The following is a 24,465-nucleotide window of genomic DNA, read 5'->3' on the forward strand; positions in this document are numbered from 1 at the left end:
TTTTGCCTGGCTTGCTGTGGTGGAAAGTTTTACATGGTAATGCAATCATTTGTCATAAAGGTGAATTTTTCACTGCTCTGTAAAGATAACTACAGAAAGCAAGGTATAGCTGAACCGGAACGGACATTCAGAAAACTCTGGCAGCTGTTGTCCCAGCCTTGGGTCTAAATCAGGTTAACTTAGTTGTATCTTCTGAAAAAGGAAATTACTGGAGGAGGTTTGGTTAACATAACACAGCCTCTTAGCCAAAGCACCAGAATTGAAAACCAGGGTTCTAAGCTCTGGATTCCCAGTGCAGTATTCGTTCTACCAATAGAGTCGCCCCCTACCCGTCCCTTTAAAAAAAAAAAGAGAGAGAATCGTTTTTAGTAGTAAAACTTAGCATATGCCAGCATCAGGAATGTTACGGAGTCGTAGCAGCAGGGGTGAGTAGGTGACCCCCATGGAGCTTCACATGGCGAAGAGGATGAAGAAGGTGACCGTCAAACAGAAGAGCCCCATGGCCTCAGACAGGGCAAAGTCCAGAATGGCATAGAAGAGCTGCTTCCTGAGAGATAGGCTCATGGCATAGCGAATGATCAAGCTGCCAAACACCATTCCTCTGCCAGCCCTTGAGCCAGTTACAATCATGGGCTGGGTGTGGTGGCTCACACCTGTAATCCCAGCACTTTGGGAGGCCCAGGCCAGAGTTCATGACCAGCCTGGGAACATTGCAGCACCCAGTCTCTACAAAATATTAAAAAATTAGCTGGACGTGGTGGCATGCATCTGTAGTCCCAGCTACTCAGGCGGCTGAGGTGGGAGGATCGCTTGAGCCCGGGAGGTTGAGGCCGTAGTGAACTGTGATTGTGCCACTGCACTCCAGTCTGGATGACAAAGTGAGACCCTATCTCAAACCAACCAACCAACTGTGACTGCCCCAGCATCAACAAACTTGGCTGCTGTGTCAATGTCCCAGGAGACAACACTGGTCTGGAACTCCTATCTAGCCACGTGGAGTGGGGAGCTGCTGTAGGAAGGCTGTTTGGATAAATTATTTGGCCTATTCGGAAAGGAGGCAGACACAGACCTGAGTAAACTAGTACTACAGCAGATCAGAGCCTGAGAAATGAGTAGTGCCCCAGGGGTCTGCGTTTTTTCAGTCTGCGCTCCCACTTCCCTGCATCTCCAGCTTGGCCCACAGCATTCACTCTGCCCAAGGTGGCTTCGAAGTTCCAGTTTTCTAAATGCTGATGTGTTCTCTGATCAGAATCTTCCTCTGAGTGGGCACAGCAGGCTTCTGTTCCCTGGGGAGGGCAGAGGAATTCTTCTCCTTGGATGTAAAGCGAATAGAGAAATCTGCCCAAAGAATTAGCTGTGGTTCTTACTGCTCAGGAGTCTTCCTGGTTGCCCTAACTTTCCTCCAGAGTTCTAATTTACTCATTAATTTATGAGGAATTCATTAATTCACTTCCATGAACGGACTTGCATGATTATTATCCTTCTTCCTTCTTTCGTCTTTGGGTGATTCTTCTTTAATTCTTCTTATTCCTAACTTCATTCCTTACTTCCTTACTTTCTTCCTCCTTCCTTCCTTCTTCCCTCCCTCCCTCCTCTCCCTCCCCTCCTCCCTCCCTATCTCTCTCTCTCTCTCTTCTTTCTTTCTCTTCTTTCTTTCTTTCTTCTTTCTTGTTTTGAGGACACGTCTTACTCTGTTGCCCAGGCTAGAGTGCAGTGCAGCGATCTTGACTCACTGCAACCTCTGCCTCCCAGGTTCAACAGACTCTCCTGCCTCAGCCTCCTGAGTAGCTGGGATTACAGGCAGCCACCACGCCCAGCTAATTTTTGTATTTTTAGTAGAGACAGCGTTTCGCCATGTTGGCCAGGCTGGTCTCGAACTGCTGACCTCAGGTGATCCACCAGCCTCGGCCTCCCAAGGTGCTAGGATTAAAGGTGTGAACCGCCACGCTGGGTCCAGAGTTCTGTTTTCAAGTTTCTCTGTTCTCTGATCTTCATAAGCTGCTGGAGAACACGGTCCCACTACTTATTCACACACATCCATAAAACTCCCCACTTAGGAGTCAGGATCTCAGGTTGGCCAATGAACAATGAACCACAAGTGGGGTGTTTGGAAACTTTCCTCAAAAATGAGGAACTTGGCCGGGCGCGGTGGCTCAAGCCTGTAATCCCAGCACTTTGGGAGGCCGAGACGGGCGGATCACGAGTGGAAACTTTCCTCAAAAATGAGGAACTTAAACACTGAAGAGCCTGTGTTGGTTGTTCCAGGGCAATTGTCTTTATTCTGACCCAAACAAACCTCATGCAGCTCTAAATTCAGAAAATAACATGTGTTGATGAGAATGTGGAGAAATTGGAAACTATGCATTGTTGATGGGACTGTAAAATGGCACAGCCATTGTGGAAAATAGCATGGAAGTTCCTTTAAAAAATTAAAAATAGAACAACTCTATGACCCAGCAATCTCACTTCGGGGTATATATCCAAAAGAATGGGAAGCAGGGCCTCAAAGAAATATTTGCACACCCTTGTTTACAGCAGCATTATTCACAATGGCCAAGAGGTGGAAGCAAACCAAGCGGCCATCAAAGGAAGAATGGATAAACAAATTGTAGTGTATACATACAGTGAAATATGATTCAGCCTTAAAAAGGAAGGAAATCCTGTCACATGCTACAACATGAGTAAACCTTGAGTCATTTTGCTAAATGAAATAAGCCAGTCATGGCTGGGCACGGTGGCTCACGCCTGTAATCCCAGCACTTTGGGAGGCCGAGGCGGGTGGATCACGAGGTCAGGAGTTTGTGACCAGCCTGGCCAACATGGTGAAATCCCGTCTTTATTAAAATACAAAAAAAAAAAAATTAGCCAGGCTTGGTGGCGGGTGACTATAATCCCAGCTACTCAGGAGGCTGAGGGAGGAGAATCACTTGAACCAAGGAGGCAGAGGCTGCAGTGAGGCGAGATCACGCCACTACATTCCACCCTGGGCAACAGGGCAAGACTCTGTCTCAAAAAAAAAAGAAATAAGTCAGTCACAAAAAGGCAAATATTGCATGATTTCACTATCTAAAATACAATTTTGTTAAATTTTATTTATTTGTTTATTTATTTAATTAAATTTATAGAAACAGAAAGTTGAACAGTAGTTGCCGTGGGGTGGAGGAAGGAGGAACTGGGGAGTTGTTTAATGGGTACAGCGTTTTAGTTTTGCAAGATGAAAAAGTTCTGGAGGCTGGGCATGCTGGCTCATACCTGTAATCACAGCACTTTGGAAGGCTGAGGAGGGCAGATCCCTTGAGCCCGGAAACAAGACCAGCCTGGGCCCCATGGTGAAACTCTGTCTCTACAAAAAATAAAAAATTGGCCGGGCGCGGTGGCTCAAGCCTGTAATCCCAGCACTTTGGGAAGCTGAGACGGGCGGATCACGAGGTCAGGAGATCGAGACCATCCTGGCTAACATGGTGAAACCCCGTCTCTACTAAAAAATACAAAAAACTAGCCGGGCGAGGTGGCGGGCGCCTGTAGTCCCAGCTACTCGGGAGGCTGAGGCAGGAGAATGGCGTAAACCCGGGAGGCGGAGCTTGCAGTGAGCTGAGATCCGGCCACTGCACTCCAGCCCGGGCGACAGAGCGAGACTCCGTCTCAAAATAAATAAATAAATAAATAAATAAATAAATAAATAAATAAATAAAAATAAAAAATTACCTGGGTGTGGTGGTATGAGCCTGTAGTCCCAGCTACTCGGGAGGTTGAGGTAAGAGGATCAGCTGAGCCCAGGGAGGAACTGTAGTGAGCCATGATAGCACCACTGCACTCCAACCTGGGGGACAGAGTGAGACCCTGTCTCAAAAAAAAAAAAAAAAAAGGTTCTGGAGATCGGTTGCATAACAATGTGAATACACTTAACAGCCTTAAACTGTATGTACACTTAAAAATGGATCAGATGATAAATTTTATGTTATGTGTTTTTTACAATTAAAATAAATCATTGAAAAACTAAATGAAAAGGTTAGCAAACAAATTAGATATAATTGAAGAGGAAATTAATAAACTAGAAGAACTACCAAAATTATTCAGAATATAGCACAGAGAAACAAAGAGATTTCAGGAAATATGAATGATACAATGATACAAGGAGAAGATCTAACATTTGGCTAACTAGGGTTCCAGAAGAAAAGAATAGAGAAAGTGGACAGGTAACATTCAAAGAGAAAATGCCTGATAAATTTTCCAGAATTGCTGAAAAATATAAATCCTGTTTCTTTCTTTCTTTTTCTTTTTCCAGTAAACCTTTTGCACTCCTAAAATCCTGTTTCAGAAATCACAATGGAGCTCAAGAATGATAAAAATAATCCATACTTAGACTCCTCATAGAGAAACTGCAGATCAAAGACAGGAAGATTACATTAAAAGCATCCAGAAAGCAATCAAGACGTACTTCAAGCCAGATGCGGCAGCTCATGCCTGTAATCTGCTGAGGTGGGCAGATCACTTGAGGTCAGGAGTTCAAGACCAGCCTGCCCAAGGTGTTGAAACCCTGTCTCTACTAAATATACAAAAATTTAGCCAGACATGGTGGTGCATGCCTGTAATCCCAGCTACTTGGGAGGCTGAGGCAGGAGAATTGCTTGAACCCGGGAGGCAGAGGTTGCAGTGAGCCAAGATGGTGCCATTGCACTCCAGCCTGGGCAACAGGAGCAAAAGTCTGTCTCAAAAAAGAAAAGAAAAGAAAAGAAAATGGAGGAGGCTGTGTGTTTGCAGGAGCCAGGGGGTAAATGGAAACTTTCTGCTCAACTTTGCTGTAAACCTAAAACCGCTCTAAAAAATTAAATTTCGCCAGCTGCAGTGGCTCACGCCTATAATCTCAGCACTTTGGGAGGCCAAGGCGGATGGATCACCTGCAGTCAGTAGTTCGAGACCAGCCTGGCCAACATGGTGAAACTCGGTCTCTACTAAAAATACAAAAATTACTTGGGTGTGGTGGCAGGTTCCTGTAATCCCAGCTAATCCGGAGGCTAAGGCAGGAAAATCGCTTGAACCTGGGAGGTGGACATTGCAGTGAGCTGAGATCCGGCCTCTGCACTCCAGCCTGGGCGACAGAGCGAGACTCTGTCTCAAAAAAAAAAAAAAAAAAAAATATAATGAACAAAAATAAGCAACAAAGTAATAATAATTACATGGACAGGAAACATCTTAATTGAAACAAAACAAGACTTTTTTTAAAAAAATACACTTAATGAGGAATTTGAAGTTAGCTATTGCTAGGTATGGTCATGCCCTATTTCCTACTCTCTTTCTCCCTACCCTCTGGTTGTCTTCATTAATTTTTGTTTTTCTTTTTTGAGATGCAGTCTAGCTATGTCACCCAGGCTGGAGTGCAGTGGTGTGATCTCAGTTCACTGCACCTCCGCCTCCCAGCTTCAAGCAATTCTCCTGCCTCAGCCTTCAGATTAGCTGGGATTACAGATGTGCGCCACCATGCCCGTCTATTTTTTGTAGAGATGGGATTTCATCATGTTGGCCAGGCTGGTCTCGAACCCCTGACCTCAAGTGATCTGCCCAACTTGGCCTCCCAAAATGCTGGGATTCCAGGCATGAGCCACTGCCCCCCGGCTGTTTGTCTTCATTAATATGAATGACAGCTTTTATTCTGTAACTAGGAGAAGAGAGAGACTGAGATAAAGAAAGAGAGGGGAAAGGAAGTTTGTTGAAGGAAGAAAGGGTATTTGGCTTTTAATACTGATATTGACCTGGAGAGGAAAGGGGTCTAGAAAGGCCCCTGCTTCATTATCATTTGGGGTTGGAGTGGGGGTGGAGGGAGTATGGTAAAATTATTCCCACAGCAAGCCTCTATGGGGCAGAAGACCACCAGAGACACTTTCAATGATGGTGCCCATCTGTACAAGATCTTAGAAGCTCTAAAGTATACTTAGATATGTCATATCATTTAATCTCAGAGAGGTCACGTGCCTGCTCTGTCAGGTAATGCCAACAACAATATTTCTAGATATCTTGGTTAGACTTTTTTTTCTTCTTCTTTTAGAGATAGGGTCTCACCCTGTTGCCCAGGCTGGAGTGCAGTGGTGTGGTCATATATCTTACTGTAATCTAGAATTCCTGGGCTCAAATGATCCTCCTGTTTCAGCCTCCCCAATAATAGGGACTAACAGGCGGTGCCACCACACCCAGCTAATTTTTCTTTTTTTTGAGACAGAGTCTCCCTCTGTAGCCCAGGCTGGACTGCTAGTGGTGTCCTCTCAGCTCACTGCAACCTCCTGGGCTCAAACAATCCTCCTGCCTCAGCCTCCCAAGTAGCAGGACTACAGGCCCATGCCACCAAGCTTGGCTTTTTCTTTTTCTTTTTTTGAGACAGAGTCTTGCTCTGTCTCCCAGGCTGGAGTTCATTGCAATCTCCACCTCCTGGGTTCAAGCAGTTCTCCTGCCTCAGCCTCATGAGTAGCCGGGACTACAGGCGCATACATTTTTAGTAGAGACAGGGTTTCCCCATGTTTGCCAGGCTGGTCTTGAACTCCTGATCTCAAGTGATTTGCCCACCTTGGCCTTCCAAAATGTTGGGATTACAGGTGTGAGCCACCACACCCGGCCCCTGGATAATTTTTTTGTATTTTCAGTAGAGAGAGGTGTTTTCCATGTTGCCCAGGCTGGTCTCCAACTCTTGGGCTCAAATGATCCGCCCGCTCAGCCTCTCTGGGATTACAGGCATGAGCCACCGTGCCTGGCCTAATTTTTGTTTTTTGATTTTTTTGTGGAGATGGGATCTTGCTCTGTTGCCTGGCTGGTCTTGCACTCCTGGCCGCAAGTCAGGCATCTGCCTTGGCCTCCCTAGTAGCTGGGATTACAGGCATGAACTACCACCCTCAGCCCTCTTTGTTAGCCTTATACTTCCTGATATTTGTTAGTTGCAATTTTGCAGGCTCCCTCTAATTTCAACATTTGTTTTTGCTTATTAACAGAGAAAGGTAGGCTGAGAATTTGAAAATTTTTATCTCCAGCCTGGACCTTTCTCAGGAACTCTGGACTGCTACTGATTATCAATGCTGGAATATCTAAACAAGCACTTCAGGTCGGGTGCGGTGGGTCACGCCTGCAATCCCAGCACTTTGGGAGGATCACTTGAGGTCAGGAGTTTGAGACCAGCCTGGACAACATGGTGAAACCCTGTCTTTACTAAAAATACAAAACTTAGCCAGGCGTGGTGGTGCACACCTGTATTCCCAGCTACTGGGGAAGCTGAGGCAGGAGAATCGCTTGAAACTGGGGTGGCAGAGGCTGCAGTTAGCCAAGATCGTGCCACTGCACTCCAGCCTGGGTGACAGAGAGAGACCCTGTCTCAAAAAAATAAAATAAAATAAATAGGCCGGGCACGGTGGTTCATGCCTATAATCCCAGCACTTTAGGAGGCCAAAGCGGGCGGATCACCCGAGGTCAGAGGTTCGAGACTAGCCTGACCAACATGGAGAAACCCCATCTCTACTAAAAATACAAAATTAGCCAGGCGTGGTGGTGCATTCCTGTAATTCCACCTACTCAGGAGGCTGAGGCAGGAGAATTGCTTGAAACTGGGGTGGCAGAGGCTGCAGTTAGCCAAGACTACACCACTGCACTCCAGACTGGGTGACATAGAGAGACCCTGTCTCAAAAAAATAAAATAAAATATATAGGCCGGGCACAGTGGCTCATGCCTGTAATCCCAGCACTTTAGGAGGCTGAGGCGGGTGGATCACCTGAGGTCAGAGGTTCGAGACCAGCCTGACCAACATGGAGAAACCCCGTCTCTACTAAAAATACAAAATTAGCGGGGCATGGAGGTGCATTCCTGTAATTCCACCTACTTGGAAGGCTGAGGCAGGAGAATCGCTTGAATCTGGGAGGCAGAGGTTGCAGTGAGCAGAGATCGTGCCATTGCACTCCAGCCTGGGCAACAAGAGCAAAACTCCGTCTCAAAAAAATAAATAAAAGGCCGGGTGCGGTGGCTCACGCCTGTAATCCCAGCACTTTGGGAGGCTGAGGTGGGCGGATCACTTGAGGTCAGGAGTTTGAGATCAGCCTGGCCAACATGGTGAAACCCCATCTCTACTAAAAATACAAAAATTAGCTGGCCATGCTGGCAGATGCCTGTAATCCCATGAACTCGGGAGGCTGAGGCCAGCGAATTGCTTGAACCCGGGAGGTGGAGGTTGCAGTGAGCCAAGATCGTGCCACTGCACTCCTGCTTGGGCAACAGAGTGAGACTCCATCACACACACACACACACACACACACACACACACACACACACACACAAATAAAACAAGCACTTCAAATTTATGATGTCCAAAAGGTCAATCTGCTGAATTAGTTCTTTCTTTTTTTTTTCTTTTTTCTTTTTTTTTTGGGACGGAGTCTCGCTCTGTCGTGCAGGCTGGAGTGCAGTGGTGCGATCTCAGCTCACTGCAAGCTCCTGAAGCTATTTTTTCAGTAGGCACCTAAGGCCTGGTTCCTTCCTCTTGGTCACTCAGGAACTCTTCTCCAGACTGGCTAATGGAGTACGGTTTGGGAAAGCACTTGGCTGGGTCTCCTACATGTTGAGTTCGATTTCCTCCTTTGGGTGTGTTTTAGCTTCCAGCTGGGATTTTTGCCATAGTAATTATAACAACCACACTCTGCAAGGAGACTCTAAAAGCTATATAGGCAAACACATAAATAGAAAGGAATTCCTAAGGCAAGCCAAGTAGTTATCAGAATCTCCACCCCTACCAGAGTCGGAAGCTCTGTACTTGCCTCCCGGTAACTGCTTAGAGAGAATTATTTAGCCAGCTTGGATTCTTTCTACAACCACACTGAAATCGGATATCCTGAGGGAAAGGGAAGTTTTCCCCCACCCCAACCCTGTTCCTCTCCAAACCTTTCTCATCTAGCCAACAGCACTGTCATTCACATGTCTGCTTGACACAAAAACCTAGAGGTTTGCTTTTATTCTTTCTTGTCCCTCACCTCTCATCAGCAAAGCTTATTGCTTCTACAAAATGTGCCTGGAGTCTATCTTCTCCTCACTATTGGGTGTTAATTGTGTTCATCTTGGACAATTGCTAACTGATCTTGCTTCCACTTCCCTCTCTCTCTCTCGTTCTTTCTTTCTTTCTTTTTTTTTTTTTTTTTTTTTGAGACGGAGTCTCGCTCTGTCACCCAGGCTGGAGTGCAGTGGCCAGATCTCAGCTCACTGCAAGCTCCGCCTCCCGGGTTCACGCCATTCTCCTGCCTCAGCCTCCCGAGTAGCTGGGACTACAGGCGCTGCCACCTCGCCCAGCTAGCTTTTTGTATTTTTAGTAGAGACGGGGTTTCACCATGTTAGTCAGGATGGTCTCGATCTCCTGACCTCGTGATCCACCCGTCTCGGCCTCCCAAAGTGCTGGGATTACAGGCTTGAGCCACCGCGCCCGGCCCTTTCTTTCTTTCTTTGCTTCTTTCTCTCTCTTTCTTTCTTTCTTTCTTTCTTTCTTTCTTTCTTTCTTTCTTTCTTTCTTTCTTTCTTTCTTTCTTTCTTTCCTTCCTTCCTTCCTTCCTTCCTTCCTTCCTTTTTCTTTCTTTCTCTCTCTTTCTCTTTCTTCCTTTCTTTGTTTCCTTTCCTTTCTTTCTTCCTTTCTTCTTTTCTTTCCTTTTTTTTCTTTCTTTTGATACAGTCTTGCTCTGTCACCCAGGCTGAAGTGCAGTGGTGTGATCTCAGCTCACTACAACCTCTGCCTCCCCAGCTCAAGTGATCCTCCCACCTCAGCCTCCTGAGGAGTTGGGACTACAGGTGCACACCACAATGCCCAGCTAATTTTTGTATTTTTTGTAGAGACGAGGTTTCGCCATGTTGCCCAGGCTGGTCTTGAACTCCTGGGCTCAAGCTCTTCACCCACCTCGGCCTCCCAAAGTGTTGGGATTACAAGCATGAGACACCGTGCCCAGCATCTACTTCCACTCTTATACTGCTATGTATCATTCTCCCCATAGCTGCTAGAGCCATCTTTTAATACAATAAATCTCATCATTGCCTTGCTCACAACCCTTGTTGGCTCTTGCAGCTATGGGGAGAATGAACTCCTACTGAACTTTTGATCATTTCAGACTTCTTCACGGCCCAAGAGGCTTTGCATAATGTGGCTCAGTCTTCCTCTCCAAGCACACTTCTTAGTGCTCTCCCCGTCAGCTACCTGACCATCTCTGTTCCTCAGTGTGCCAAGCTTGTTTCTGTCTTCAAGCCACGGGATTTTTTGTTGGCTATGCTTAAAATACTCTATGAATATTTCCTCATGGCTGACTCCTTGGTATTTAGGCCTGAGTTCAGTTACTATTGCTCCATAGTGAAACACTCCAAAACTCAGTGGCTTCAAAACAACAATAATTTATTTTGCTCATATATCTGTATTTTGGGCAGGGCTTCGTGGGGAAGGCTCATTTTGCTCCACGCAGCATCAGCTGGGGCAAATCAGCTAACTGAGAATTCGCCTCCGAGTTGGCTCACTCACATGGCAGTCATCTATGAGTTAAGCCAGAGTTGAAGGCTGGGGCTTTAGCTGTTCTCCACGTAGCTAGGCTCCTGGGAACGTGTCCCAAAAGAGTCAGGTAGAGGCTGGGCACGGTGGCTCACGCTTGTAATCCCAACACTTTGGGAGGCTGAGGAGAGTGGGTGGCTTCAGCTCAGGTGATTGAGAGCAGCCTGGGCAACATGGTGAAACCCCGTCTCTATAAAAAAAAAATACATAAATTAGCTGGGAATGGTGGCGTGTGCCTGTAATCCCAACTGCTTGGGAGGCTGAGGCATGAGAACTGATTGAGCCCGGGAAACAGAGGTTGCAGTGAGCTGAGATCATGCCACTGCATGGCATGGCATGTCATCCAGCATGGACAACAGAGTGAGACTCTGTCTCAAAAAAACAAAACAAAAGTCAGGTAGAAGCTGTAATGTCTTTTCTGACCTAGACTTGGGAGTTCTGTTGTATTTTATTAGTTGAGAAGGTCAAAAGACCCATTGGAGTTCAACTGAAGGGAACACAGAGTCTGCCACTTGATGAGGGAGTGGCAGGGTTCTGAAACAGCATATGGAAATTGAAATATTGTTTTTCTGGATAATTTTTGGATAATACTATCTGCCACAGCTACCGCCACAGTGCGGTCTTCACTGACTGCTCTCTACATACTAACCCCTCCTCTCCACCCCAGCTATCTCTACCATTTCAACATCTGCTTCCGCATAGAACCTGCCATTCTCTTGTTCCTTTATGTATTTGCTCACTTGCAGCCTTATAGAAGAAAAGAAACTCCCTGAGAGCGGAAACCTTGCATGAAGGGAGACTAGGTGGAAGGCTGTTGCACAAAGCTCTGGCAGTTGCAGACAGAAAGGCAGTGGCTATTTAGAGACATGTGTAAGGGTGGAGAGGTTGCTATTTAGTGACTGACTGACCATGGGGGATGACAGGAGGAAGGCGGACACTAGGTTGCCAGTCCATCTCAGATCGAGGACTGGCATAGTACTGAGGGTATGCATAGTTTAGGGTTGCCTGGCAGAGACCACGCTGAGACCTGTCCTACTAGAGGGGTAAATGGTGCTTACCATATGTGTGGAGAGACCGACTAGATGCTCACCAAAACCCTTTCCTCTCCTTCCTGAGCTTCTAGCCAGGTCGCACTTCCTGGCTCTCTTGCAGCTAGATAGGAAACCTTATAAAGTTATGGCCAAAAAAAATGTAAGTAGGAGCTGACATATAGCCCTTTGAGGCTTGGCCTATTAGAAACCATCATGTAAGACTCTTTTTTTTTTTTTTTTTTTTGAGACTAAGTTTCACTGTTGTTGCCCAGGTGGGAGTGTAATGGCTCGGTCTTGGCTCACTGCAACCTCCACCTCCCAGGTTCAAGCAATTCTCCTGCCTCAGTCTCCTGAGTAGCTAGGATTACAGGCGCACACCACCATGCCCGGCTCATTTTTGTATGTTTAGTAGAGACGGGGTTTCACAGTGTTGCCCAGGGTGGTCTTGAACTCCTGACACCCGGCCCATCCTGTAAGATTCTGTGTGGTGGCTGGGTGTGGTTGCTCATGCCTATAATCCAAGCACTTTGGGAGGCTGAGGAGGGTGGATCACCTGAGGTCAGGAGTTCCAGACCAGCCTGGCTAACATGGTAAAACCCCATTTCTACTAAAAATACAAAAAATTAGCTGGGTGTGGTGGCGGGCACCTGTAGTGCCTGTAATCCCAGCTACTTGGGGGGCTGAGGCAGGAAAATTGCTTGAACCCGAGAGGCAGAGGTTGCAGTGAACCAAGATCATGCCATTGCACTCCAGCTTGGGAAACAAGAGTGAAACTCCGTCTCAAAAAAAAAAAAAAAAGATTCTGCGTGATCCCTTCCTGTTTCTGGGTGGCCTTGTAGGAAGTGTGTTAACCATGACAGCATCACAGATGGTAGAAGTCTATGTTACTGAATTTGTGGAATAGAGAACTGCTCCCCAATCCCCTCATCTTTTTTATTTCACAACAGAGTTTTTGAAAAGACAAGGACAGTTGTAGAATGTCCCCACATTTAGGACTTGTCTGATGGTTTCTTCACATTGTTATTTAACTTCTTCCTCTGCTTCTTGTACTTCCTGTAAAATAAAAGTCAACTGTGTAGCTTCAGTTGGGTTTGAGTTTGCTTTTATGGTAAGAAAGTTTTTCAAAGGTGACATTGTAGGCTGGGCGTGGTGGCTCACACCTGCAATTCCAGCACTTTGGGAGGCCGAGGCAGGTGAATCACTTGAGGCCAGCCTGGCCAACTTGGTGAAGACCCATCTCTACTAAAAATACAAAAAATTAGCTGGGTGATGCATGCCTGTAATCCCAGCTACTTAGGAGGCTGAAACACAAAAATTGCTTGAACCTGGGAAGCAGAGGTTGCAGTGAGCCAGGATCATGCCATCATGCCACTGCACTCCAGCCTGGGTGACAGAGTAAGATTCTGTCTCAAAAAAAAAAAAAAAACAAACAAACCATTGTACTTTATATTGCATCATACCAGCAAGACATCACGTCAGGTTGCCCCACTATTGGTGATGTTACATCTGCAGATTGTGTTCAGATAGTAATTGCCAAGTCCCTCCATTGTAAAGGCTCTTTCCTCCTTTTGCTATTAATATGCACAGTAATGGGGTAGTATGGGATAATCCTTGGTCATCATACTAATATATATATATATTTTGAGATAGGGTCTCACTCTGTTGTCCTGGAGTGAGGGAGTGAGACCCTAGAGTGAAGCTGGAGTACAGCGGCTCAATCTCAGGTCACTGCAGCCCCAACTTCCTGGGCTCAGGTGATCCTCCCACCTTGGCCTCCCAAGTAGCTTGGACTACAGGTGCATGCCACCACGCCCAGCTAATTTTTGTATTATTATTATTATTTTTTTGTAGAGACAGGATTTCACCAAATTGGCCAGGCTGGTCTCAAACTCCTGGGCTTAAGTGATCTGCCTGCCTCAACCTCTCAAAGTGCTGGGATTACAGGCGTGAGCCACCGTGCCTGGCCAATAAAAATGTTTACATGGCAAATATTATGTGTTAGTGAGATTATTACTATTTCTGTATGTTCCTGAGGGGTCACCTGGCCAGACTGGTTTTCTGGCCTCTTACAGGTTTGGTTCTGGCTTCTACATCTGCCCGTGGAGCTCAGTCAGGAGACCAGCCTTCTATAGGTATATAGGCTCTGGGCAAAAGGGACAGAACTAAGGGTTTTAATTTGTAAAAATGGATTCTAGATCTTAAGTCATGGTGAGCCCACTCAGATGCAGCGTTTCTGTGGGGTCTTGTTCAGGAAAGCTGAGGGCCTCCCTGAAGGACATCTCTATTAGGAAGCTCTTCACCTGCAGCCCACTGCAAACCATCCTTCAGGGAATAATGACATGACTACATACCCTTATCTTCAACCAAGATCATCAAGTGAGGCATTCACATAGGAAACAGTTCTGCCACAAAGAACGCAGAACTACAATGGAAAAAAAAAGTCCATTATGATGACAACCAGCAAGGATATGAAGATCAAATGGCAAATTTTCTTAGAGTAAGCACCATAATAAATTTGTTCTCTTAAAAAAAGTTAACTTTTATAGCATTTTGGAGGAATATTGACATCTTTGCAGCACTGGCTTTTCTTTCATCTTACAAAATTTTGAAGCTGAGCTCGGTGGCTCATGCCTGTAATCCCAGCACTTTGGGAGGCTGAGGCAGGTGGATTACCTGAGGTCAGGAGTTCAAGACCAGCCTGGCCAACATGATGAAACCTCGTCTCTACTAAAAATACAAAAATTAGACGGGCGTGGTGGCATATGCCTGTAATCCCAGGTACTTGGGAGGATGAGGCAGGAGAATTGCTTGATCCCAGAAGATGGAGGTTGCAGTGGCCAAGACTGCACCACTGCACTCCAGCCTGGCAGACAGAGCAAGACTGTCTCAAAAAAAAAAAAAAAAATTTTTTTTTAAATAGATTTTATTTTATGGAACAGTTTTAGACTTACATAAAAATTGAAGATATAGGCCAGGCGTTGTGGCTTACACCTGTGATCCCAGCACTTTGGGAGGCTGAAGCGGGTGGATCACTTGAGGTCAGGAGTTTGAGACCAGCCTGGCCAACATGGTGAAACCCCTTCTCGACTTAAAATACAAAAATTAGCTGGGCATCGTGGCCTGCACCTGTAGTCTCAGCTACTTTGGAGGCTGAGACAGGAGAATCACTTGAATCTGGGAGGCAGAGGTTGCAGGGAGCCGAGATCATACCACTACACTCCAGCCTGTGTGAACAGAGTGAGACTCCATCTCAAAAAAAAAAAAAAAAGAAAAGAAAAAATTGAAGATATAGTTCCCTCTATACTCCACTCTGTTTCTCCTATTATTCCTATTATTAATCTTATGTTAGTATGGTCCATTTGTTCCATTTAATTAACCAATATTGATCAGTGATTATAAATGAAGTCCACAGTTTATGCAGATTTATTTATTTATTTTAAACTTAAATTTAGGGACAAGATCTTCCTCTGTCACCCAGGCTGGAGTGCAGTGACATGACCATGACTCATTGTCAATTCAAACTCCTGGGCTCAAGCAATCCTCCTGCCTTGGCCTTCCAAAGTTCTGGGATTATAAGTGTGAGCCACCATACCTGGCCCAGATTTTCTTAAAATTTTTTTTTTTTTTTGAGCTAGAGTCTTGCTCTGTCACCCATGCTGGAGTGCAGTGGTGCGATGTTGGCTCACTGTTACCTCTGCCTCCCAGTTTTAAGCGATTTTCCTGCCTCAGCCTCCCGAGTAGCTGGGATTACAGATGCATGCTACTGTACACAGCTAATTTTTGTATTTTTAATAGAAACGGGTTTCACCATGTTGGCCAGATTGATCTCCAACTCCTAACCTCGTGATCCGCCTGCCTTGGCCTCCCGAAGTGCTGGGATTACAGGCGTCAGTCACTGCACCCAGCCGATTTCCTTAATTTTTACCTAATGTCCTTTTTGTAATCCAGGATACCATTCAGTATATCACACTGCATCTAGTTATCATGTCTCCTCAGGCTCCTGTTGGCTTGGGGTGGTTTCTCAGATTTTCCTTGGTTTTGATAACCTTGACAGTTTTGATTAATATTGGTCTGGTATTGTGTAGAATGCTCTTCCATTGGAATCTGTCCAGTGTTTTCAATGTTTTTCCCACAGTTAGACTGGGGTTATAGGGTGGTTTTTTTTTGTTTTCTTTTTTTGAGATGGAGCTTTGTGTTTCACTCTGTCACCCAGACTGGAGGGCAGTGGTGTGATCTCGGCTCACTGCAACCTCCACCTCCTGGGTTCAAGTGATTCTCCTGCCTCAGCCTCCCAAGTAGCTGGGATTACAGGTGCCCCCCACCACACCTGGCTAATTTTTTTTTTTTTTTTTTTTTTGAGATGGAGTCTCGCTCTGTCACCCAGGCTGGAGTGCAGTGGCAGGATCTTGGCTCACTGCAACCTCCGTCTTCTGGGTTCAAGCAATTCTCCTACCTCAGCCTCCTGAGTAGCTGGGATTACAGGCTCCCGCCACCACACCCAGCTAAACTTTGCATTTTTAGTCGAAACGGGGTTTCACTGTGTTGGCCAGGTTGGTCTCGAGCTCCTGACCTTAGGTGATCCATCCGCCTCGGCCTCCCAAAGTGCTGGGGTTACAGGGCGTGAGCCACAGTGCCTGGCTGGTGGTCATAGGTTTTTGGGAGGAAGAACGCATATTCATCACATCATATCAAGGTACATACAATCAACATGAGTCATCGCCGTTGATGTTGAGCTTGGTCACCTGGCTTCATCGGGTTTCACCAATGTAAAGTTACTTTTTTAGCCCTTTTCCACAGTGTTCCTTTTGGAAGGAAGTCACTATGCCCACTCCTTAAGTGTGGGAGTTCTGTTCCACCTCCTCGAGGAGTATGTCAGTTTCCTAAGGCAATGGGGACAAAGTACCACAAACTGGTGGCGTAAAAGAACAGAAATGTGTTCTCTCATGGTTCTAGAGTGGCAGTCCTCAACCTTTCTGGCACCAGGGACCAGTTTCATGGAAGACAGCTTTCCCACAGATGTGGGGGTTGGGGGGATGGTTTTGGGATGAAACTGTTCCACCTCAGATCATCAGGCATTAGTTAGATTCTCATGAGGTATGTGCAGTGTAGATCCCTCACATGCGCAGTTCACAATAGAGTTCACGGTCCCATAAGAATCAAATGCTGTCACTGATCTGACAGGATGTAGAGCTCAGGCAATGCTCATTCCCCTGCTACTTACCTCCTGCTGTGCAGCTCGGTTCCTAACAAGCCACAGACTGGTATTGGTCCTCAGCCCAGGGGTTGGAACCCCTGTTCTAGAGCCTAGAAGTCTGAAATCAAAATGTCAGCAGGGCCATGCTCTCTCTGAAGGTCCTAGGGGAGAATTTGATCCATGTCTTCGGTCTTAGTTCATTTCATGTTCCTATAACAGAATACCTGAGACTGGGTCATCTATGAAGAACAGAGACTTATTTCTTAAAAGTTCTGGAGGCTGGGAAGGCCACATTCAAGGGCACTGCATCTGGTGAAGTCCTTCTTGCTGCTCATTCCATTGTGTAAGGCAGAAAGACAAGAGAACATACTTGCGAGAGAGAAGGGAATGGGGGTCAAATTCATTCTTTTATCTGGAACCCACTTCCAGGATACCTAACCAACTCCCGCAATATGGTATTAATTTATTGATGACAGCAGAGCCCTCATGACCTATTCATCTCTTAAAGACCTCATCTTTCAACACTGGTATACTAGAGATTAAGTTTCCAACACATTAACTTCGGGGACACATTCAAACCGCAGCACCTTTCTCTTAATTTCTGGTGCTGCTGGCAACCCTTGGCCTTATAGACACATGACTCCACTCTCTGCCTCTGTGTGCACATGATATTCTTCTTCTGTTCTCTTTGTTTTTGTCTGTGGCTCTCCTCTTCTTTTTATAATGACATCGGTCGTACTGGGTTAGGGCTCACACTAAATACCTCATTTTAACTTGATTCTACCTGCAAAGACCCTATCCAAATAAGGTCACAGGTACCAGGGTTTAGGCTTCAACATATTTTTTTTCTTTTTTTTTTTGAAGACGGAGTCTTGCTCAGTCGCCCAGGCCGGAGTGCAGTGGCACGATCTTGGCTCACTGCAAGCTCCACCTCCTGGGTTCACGCCATTCTCCTGCCTCAGCCTCCCGAGTAGCTGGGACCACAGGAGCCCGCCACCACGCCCAGCTAATTTTTTGTATTTTTAGTAGGGACTGGGGTTTCACTGTGTTAGCCAGGATGGTCTTGATCTCCTGACCTCATGATCTGCCCGTCTCAGCCTCCTAAAGTGCTGGGATTATAGGCTGAGCCACCACGCCCAGTTAACATATCTTTTTATGGAACACAGTTAAACCTATAACAATGGGGGAGTATCTATACACATTGCTTTTTAAATTATTATTATTATTTTTGGAGACAGGGTCTTTCTCTGTTGCCCAGGCTGGAGTGCAGTGGCATGATCTTGGCTCACTGCAGCCTCAACCTCCTGGGCTCAAGCAATCTTCCCACCTCAGCCTCCTGAGTAGCTGCGACTGCAGGTGTGTGGCACTATGCTAGCTAATTTTGTTTATTTTTTGTAGAGACGAGGTCTCGCTATGTTACCCAGGCTGATCTCAAACTCCTGTACTCCTCCTGCCTCAGCCTCCCAAAGTGTTGGGATTGCAGGTATGAGCCACTGTGCCTGGACTATATATATTATTTAGAATCCTTCTGCAAAGAGATTTATCACTTCTCTCTCATTTAATTGTTTATTTATATCATTGTGAACTGCGACCTTGCTATATTTATGTATTAGTTCCTGAAGTTGTTTTGCCAATTATTTGGGATTTTCTGCATAGACAATCATGTCATCTGTAGCTCCTTCGCAATCTGCATCTGGTTCCTTTTCTTGGCCTATCACAGTAGCCGGGACTTCTAGTCCAGTGTTGAGTAACAGTGGTAAGAGAGAAAATCCTTGCCTTGTTCCCAGTTTCAGGGGGAAGGCATCCAATTTTTTACTACTAACTGTAATGCTAGCTGTAGGTTATTTTGCCCATTCTGACAATATCTGTCTTTTATTTTGTGTATTTAGGCTAGTCACATTTCAAAAATATTTTAAAAATAGGCTTCATTTGTTAGAGTAGTTTTAGGTTTTTAGTAAAATTGAGCTGAAAGTACAGAATTTCAACTATTTTCTGCCAGTCTGTGGCTTGTCATCTCATTCTCTTGAGACTATTCACCGGTAAAGTGATTATTGATATAGGCCATGCCTGCTTCCACCCTTTAGTTCCCAGGCCCAGGAGGACTTCCTGGCCCACTGCAGCTTAATATTCACCATGTTTGTAACTGTTTTCTACTTGTTATATCCTCTTCCTTCTTTTTCTGCCTTTTCTGATTTTTAAATTGAGCATTTTATATGATTCCATTGTAAACTTGATCTTATTTATTTATTTATTTGAGACAGGGTCTGGCTCTGTCACGCAGGCTGAAGTGCAGTGGCACTGTCTTGGCTCACGGGACCCTTCACCTCCTCAGCTCAAGCAATCCTCCCACCTCAGCCTTCCAAGTAGCTGGGACTACAGACACGCACCACCATGCCTGGCTAATTTCTTTTTTTTTTTTTGAGACAGAGTTTCTCTCTTGCTGCCCAGGCTGGAGTGCAATGGCGCTATCTCCACTCACCACAACCTCCACCTCCCAGGTTCAAGCGATTCTCCTGCCTCAGCCTCCTGAGTAGCTGGGATTATAGGCATGTGCCACTACGCCCGGCAAATGTTGTATTTTTTTTTTTTTTTTTTTTTTTTGAGGCGGAGTCTTGCTCTGTCACCCAGGCTGGAGTGCAGTGGCCGGATCTCAGCTCACTGCAAGCTTCCCCTCCCGGGTTCCCACCATTCTCCTGCCTCAGCCTCCCAAGTAGCTGGGACTACAAGCGCCCGCCACCTCGCCCGGCTAGTTTTTTGTATTTTTTAGTAGAGACGGGGTTTCACTGTGTTTGCCAGGATGGTCTCGATCTCCTGACCTTGTGATCCGCCCGTCTCGGCCTCCCAAAGTGCTGGGATTACAGGCTTGAGCCACCGCGCCCGGCCAAATGTTGTATTTTTAGTAGAGAAGGGGTTTCTCCATGTCAGTTAGGCTGGTCTCGAACTCCCGACCTCAGGTGATCTACCCGCCTTGGCCTCCCAAAGTGCTGGGATTATAGGTGTGAGCCACTGTGCCCAGCCATTTTTTTGTAGACAGGGTTTCACCATGTTGCCCAGGCTGGTCTCGAACTCCTGGCCTCAAGCAATCCTCCTACCTTAGCCTCCCAAAGTGCTGGAATTACAGGTGTGAGTCACTGGGCCTGGCCTCTTGATCTCTTTTTGAAGAAAGGTTTTACTGCTCTTCATTACATGAGTAGTTCTTAAATGGTGGCGATTTTGTCCTGCAGTGGGTATTTTGCAATGTCTGAAGACATTTTTGGTTGTCACAACTGTGAAAATCTTACTCCTGTTATTTAGTGGGTAGAGGCCGGGGATGTTGCTAAAACATCCTACCTGCATAGTACAGTCCCTACAGCAAAGAATTATGATTCAAAATGTCGATAGCATTGCTATTGGCAAACACTGAATTAGATAATTAGATAATAGGAACCAATGTACATTAGTCAGGAAAGTCTGGGTTATAGTTACAAAAAGGATTTCCTCTCGCCTTTTTTTTTTTTTTTGAGGCAGAAGCTCGTTCTGTCACCCAGGCTGGAGTGCAGTGGCGCAATCTTGGCTCACTGCAACCTCTGCCTCCCGGGTTCAAATGACTATTGTGCCTCAGCCTCCTGAGTAGCGGGGATTAAAGGCTTGTGCCACCAGGCCTGGCTAATTTCTTTTTTTATTATTCTTTTTTCTTTTTTTTGAGATGGAGTCTTGCTCTGTTGCCCCGGCTGGAGTGCAGTGGCACGATCGATCTTGGCTCACTACAACCTCCGCCTCCCAGGTTCAAGCAATTCTCCTGCCTCAGCCTCCTGAATAACTGGGACTACAGACGCACGCTGCCATGCCTGGCTAATTTTTTGTATTTTAGTAGAGACAGGCTTTCACTATGTTGCCCAGGCTGGTCTTGAACTCCTGAGTTCAGGCAATCCACCTTCCTCTGCCTCCCAAAGTACTGGGATTACAGGTGTGAGCCACTGCACTTGGCTCATGCCTGGCTAATTTCTTTGTGTTTTTAGTAGAGACAGGGTTTTGCCATGTTGGCCAGGCTGGTCTCGAACTCCTGGGCTCAAGTGATCTGCCTACCTTGGCCTCCTAAAGTGCTGGGATTACAGGTGTGAGCCTGGCCTCCCCAAATCTTATTAACTTAAAGCAACATATCTAATCACATGGCCCTATCCAATTCAAGGAATCAGTTGTACCAAGGTGCCTGGAAGTGGGGGAGCTAGAAGTGTTTCATGAAGAGCACTAGTGAATACTATACAGTAATATAATATTTTTTCTTTGACTTCCGGGAAGCTTGGAACTCACTTGTATACACAATAGCAATAGTTTTTGTGTGAGTGCAGGCCTTCCAAAAAGTAGATGCCAAGATTGGGTTAGATCTGAAGAGATTTACTGAGAAAAGGCCTGAAAGGGAAAGTAGAAAGGAAGCTGGTAAAGGCTGGGAGAGCATCAGGCTGTGATGGAGAAGAGAGGGGAGGAAGGAAGGAAGGCAAGTTAGACGGGAAGAATCTTACAGTGCAGTGCAATTATAAGAAAGTTTTGGCATCACTTTTGAGGAGGGAGTTTTTGAGCCAAAACTGCCTCTGAGAGGAGTCCTACATCTCCTGGGTACAGGGTTCCCACAATGCTCAGACATTGACTGGGAGCAGCCTGTGCTCTGACAGATTTCAGAGCACACACATGGGACTATTGGTCAAATATACTCCCTGCAGGTGAGAGCTGAGACACACATTCTCATGGTTGCTTCAGTTCATCTCCTGGTATTGCACAAACATGCTTTTCCACACAGGTCCAGGGAGAAGTTCCCCTGTGGTTCCTCGAGGCCTCTTTTTGTAACTAGTTGGACAGCTAGAGCTCCCATTGCTGCAGCTGATCTCACAGTCATAACTGGTACTTATCTTCTCCCTCCTCCACTATCTACTGAATCCTCCTCACCCTCATGTATCACTTTTGCTGGTTGTAGCTTATGCAACGGAGTGACCCTTGGTAATTATACCCCTCTTAGACTGGGGTTACTACACATGTCCATTCACAATTACAGTGTAGGGGAAGGGCGCGGTGGCTCACGCCTGTAATCTCAGCACTTTAGGAGCACAAAGGGGGGCGGATGGCTTGAACCCAGGAGTTGGAGACCAGCCTGGGCAGCATAGCAAGAACCCTGTCTCTACAAAAAAACAAGAAAATTGGCCAGACGTGGTGGTGTGCCCCTGTAGTCCCAGCAACTTGGGAGGCTGAGACAGGAGAATCGCTTGAACCCAAGATGGAGTGGGTGGCATGGTCAAGCGAGTTGGGGGTGGAGGCTGCAGTGATCTGATTGCCATCAGTTACTCCTGCTGTTATGGGGACTCTTCCTCTCATCAGCTAGACACTGGTGAATAGCTATAGCTTGTAATTTAATGGGACCCTTGTTATGTCCCCTGGCAAGAGTGCAGCGCCTTTGGGGACTAGGGTCTCTAACCTTGCAGAGCCTAGAGTCACAGGGACAGGAAGCACAGAGTGGGTCATTGGGACTGATGGTAATGGGGCCACTCCTTTGGTTCTTGGCCCACTGCAGATCGCCTTCTTCCCTGGCTTAGGTGAGCTATGGCCTTGTGGCAGTCTCCCTCTATCCCATTTGGATTAGTTTTGCCTCCTCAGGTTGCCTCTAAGCTCCAGGTTCCTGGCTTTCCACTCTAGAAAGCCTCATTGTTTCCTCAGGTGTGCTTTGTTTGCTGTTTGTTTTGACTGGGCAATTATTCAGAGGATTCAAAATTCAAGAGGCACAAAACAGCAATTTAATGAAAAGTTTCCCTCCTACTTCTATTTTCCAGCTATCCAAGTTCCCCTCTACAACACATGTTTTCAATTTTTTAGACACCATAACACACCTTTTCTACCCAGATGGTAACATACTATACACATTGTTCTGTACCTTGTGTGCATGTTTTTAAGAATTTGCATAGAGATGAGATTAGATCTTAGAGAGCATTTCAAATCAGTACCTAGAGAGATTTCTTTTTTGAGATAGAGTCTTGCTCTGTTGTCCAGTCTAGAGTGCAGTGGTGCCATCTCGGCTCACTGCAACCTCCACCTCAAGTAATTCTAGTGTCTCAGTCTCTTGAGTAGCTGGGATTACAGGCGTGCCCCACCATGCCAGGCTAGGTTTTTGTATTTTTAGTAGAAATGGTGTTTCACCATATTGGCCAGGCTGGTCTCAAACTCTTGACCTCAGGTGATCTGCCTGCCTTGGCTTCCCAAAGTGCTGGGATTATAGGCTTGAGCCACCATACCTGGCCCCTAAAGAGATTTCTTATTTAATTTTTACTGATAATTTGCTTTGTTTTGTTTTGTTTTGTTTTGTGTGTGTGTAAGAGAGAGAGAGAGAGAGAGAGAGAGAGAGAGAGAGAGAGAGAGAATGTACTATAATTTATTTAACCAGTCCACCAATTGATGAGTATTTGGTTTTTTCTTATTCTCTGTGATTACAAACAATGTCGTGATTAATAACTGTGTATATTCCAGGTATGTGAGTATATCTGTAGAATAACGTTCTGCCAGTGGAATAGCTGGGCCAAAGGGTATTTAGATTTGTTATTTAATAGTTAATTGCCAAAATCACCTTTCATAGGGATGGTACAAGTTTGTCTTCTGCCCTTAATGTGCCTGTTTCTCCAGAGTTTTGTTGATTCAAGATGTCAGTAAACCTTTTTAATCTTTGCCAATATGAAAAGATAAAGATAATATCTCAGTTGTTTTAATTACTTAAGATTAGCCATATAAAGCTGCCATTTTTAAAGTAACAATAATCATTGAATACTAGCAATTTCATATTCTTTAATTTCTTTGTGAGATTGTAGATCTCAGTTTTTTTTTCAGATTTCTTCTGTTTTTAATTTAATTTTTTTATTCTTAAAATTTCAGTAGCTTTCGGGGTCCAAGGGATTTTTGCTTGCATAGAGATGGACTGGGGGTCCAAGACTTATAGGAACCAGATAAGACGCCTGAAAGGGTATGGTTAGATGGGGCAAAGCTAGGAAACTCTTGGGCTCAGCTGGGCCTGATAGGGTCAGTATATGTTGCTCCGCCTCCTCGAGGCACTTGTGTGTGTTCCAAATCTAGCAGAACAAGCTGCTTCAGCCCAGCCCAGAGCACTAGCAGGGATGAAATGATGGGAAACTTAGGCTCTGCACATCCTGAAGTGTTGTAGCTCTGCTGAGCTCAGACTTAGAGTTACTCCAAGGGGCTGTCCCATCACATTTTGTTTGTTGTGAGCCTCAGAGGACCGAGAGCCTGTCCGATCTTCTCTCTCTTTCTCTGTGGTGCTCAATAAGTACTTGTCCTGTCCTGTCCTGTCCTGGGCACTGAGGGTGGAGAGAAGAAACGAAGCCGAATGAGGGGGCATTCTGCCTTCAGGACTCGCCATTATCCGAGGCTATCTCCTTGGGGGTTCCCAGAGCAGCCCCCTGCCCTCTCAAAAGTTTTCATGACTCTTATTGTGAGTACTTAAACTTTTCTTTGTCTTTTTTTTTTTTCGTAATTGAAGACTATTTTACATGTAATTTTTCTACATCCACACATCTAGACCTGCTTTGATAACTTTAAAGGCTACATAAGCTTTCACTGGATGGCTACATCATAATTTTTTAACACTTCCTCTGTTGATGGACATTTAGGTTGTTCTTGCCTTTGACAGCATTTCTGCAAACCTTTTTTATGATTCTTAGTGCAAATATGCAAG

General features: G+C 45.7%; 1 pseudogene; it reads right to left on the bottom strand.

Annotated features, from left to right (window-relative positions):
- Nucleotides 1-450: 450 nt before the first annotated feature.
- On the bottom strand, nucleotides 451-24,150 carry LOC104665073 (annotated as a pseudogene).
- Between the last annotated feature and the right edge of the window lie 315 nt (nucleotides 24,151-24,465).

Source organism: Rhinopithecus roxellana, chromosome 1 (assembly GCF_007565055.1).
Source record: "Rhinopithecus roxellana isolate Shanxi Qingling chromosome 1, ASM756505v1, whole genome shotgun sequence".
NCBI classification, from domain to species: Eukaryota; Metazoa; Chordata; class Mammalia; order Primates; family Cercopithecidae; genus Rhinopithecus; species Rhinopithecus roxellana.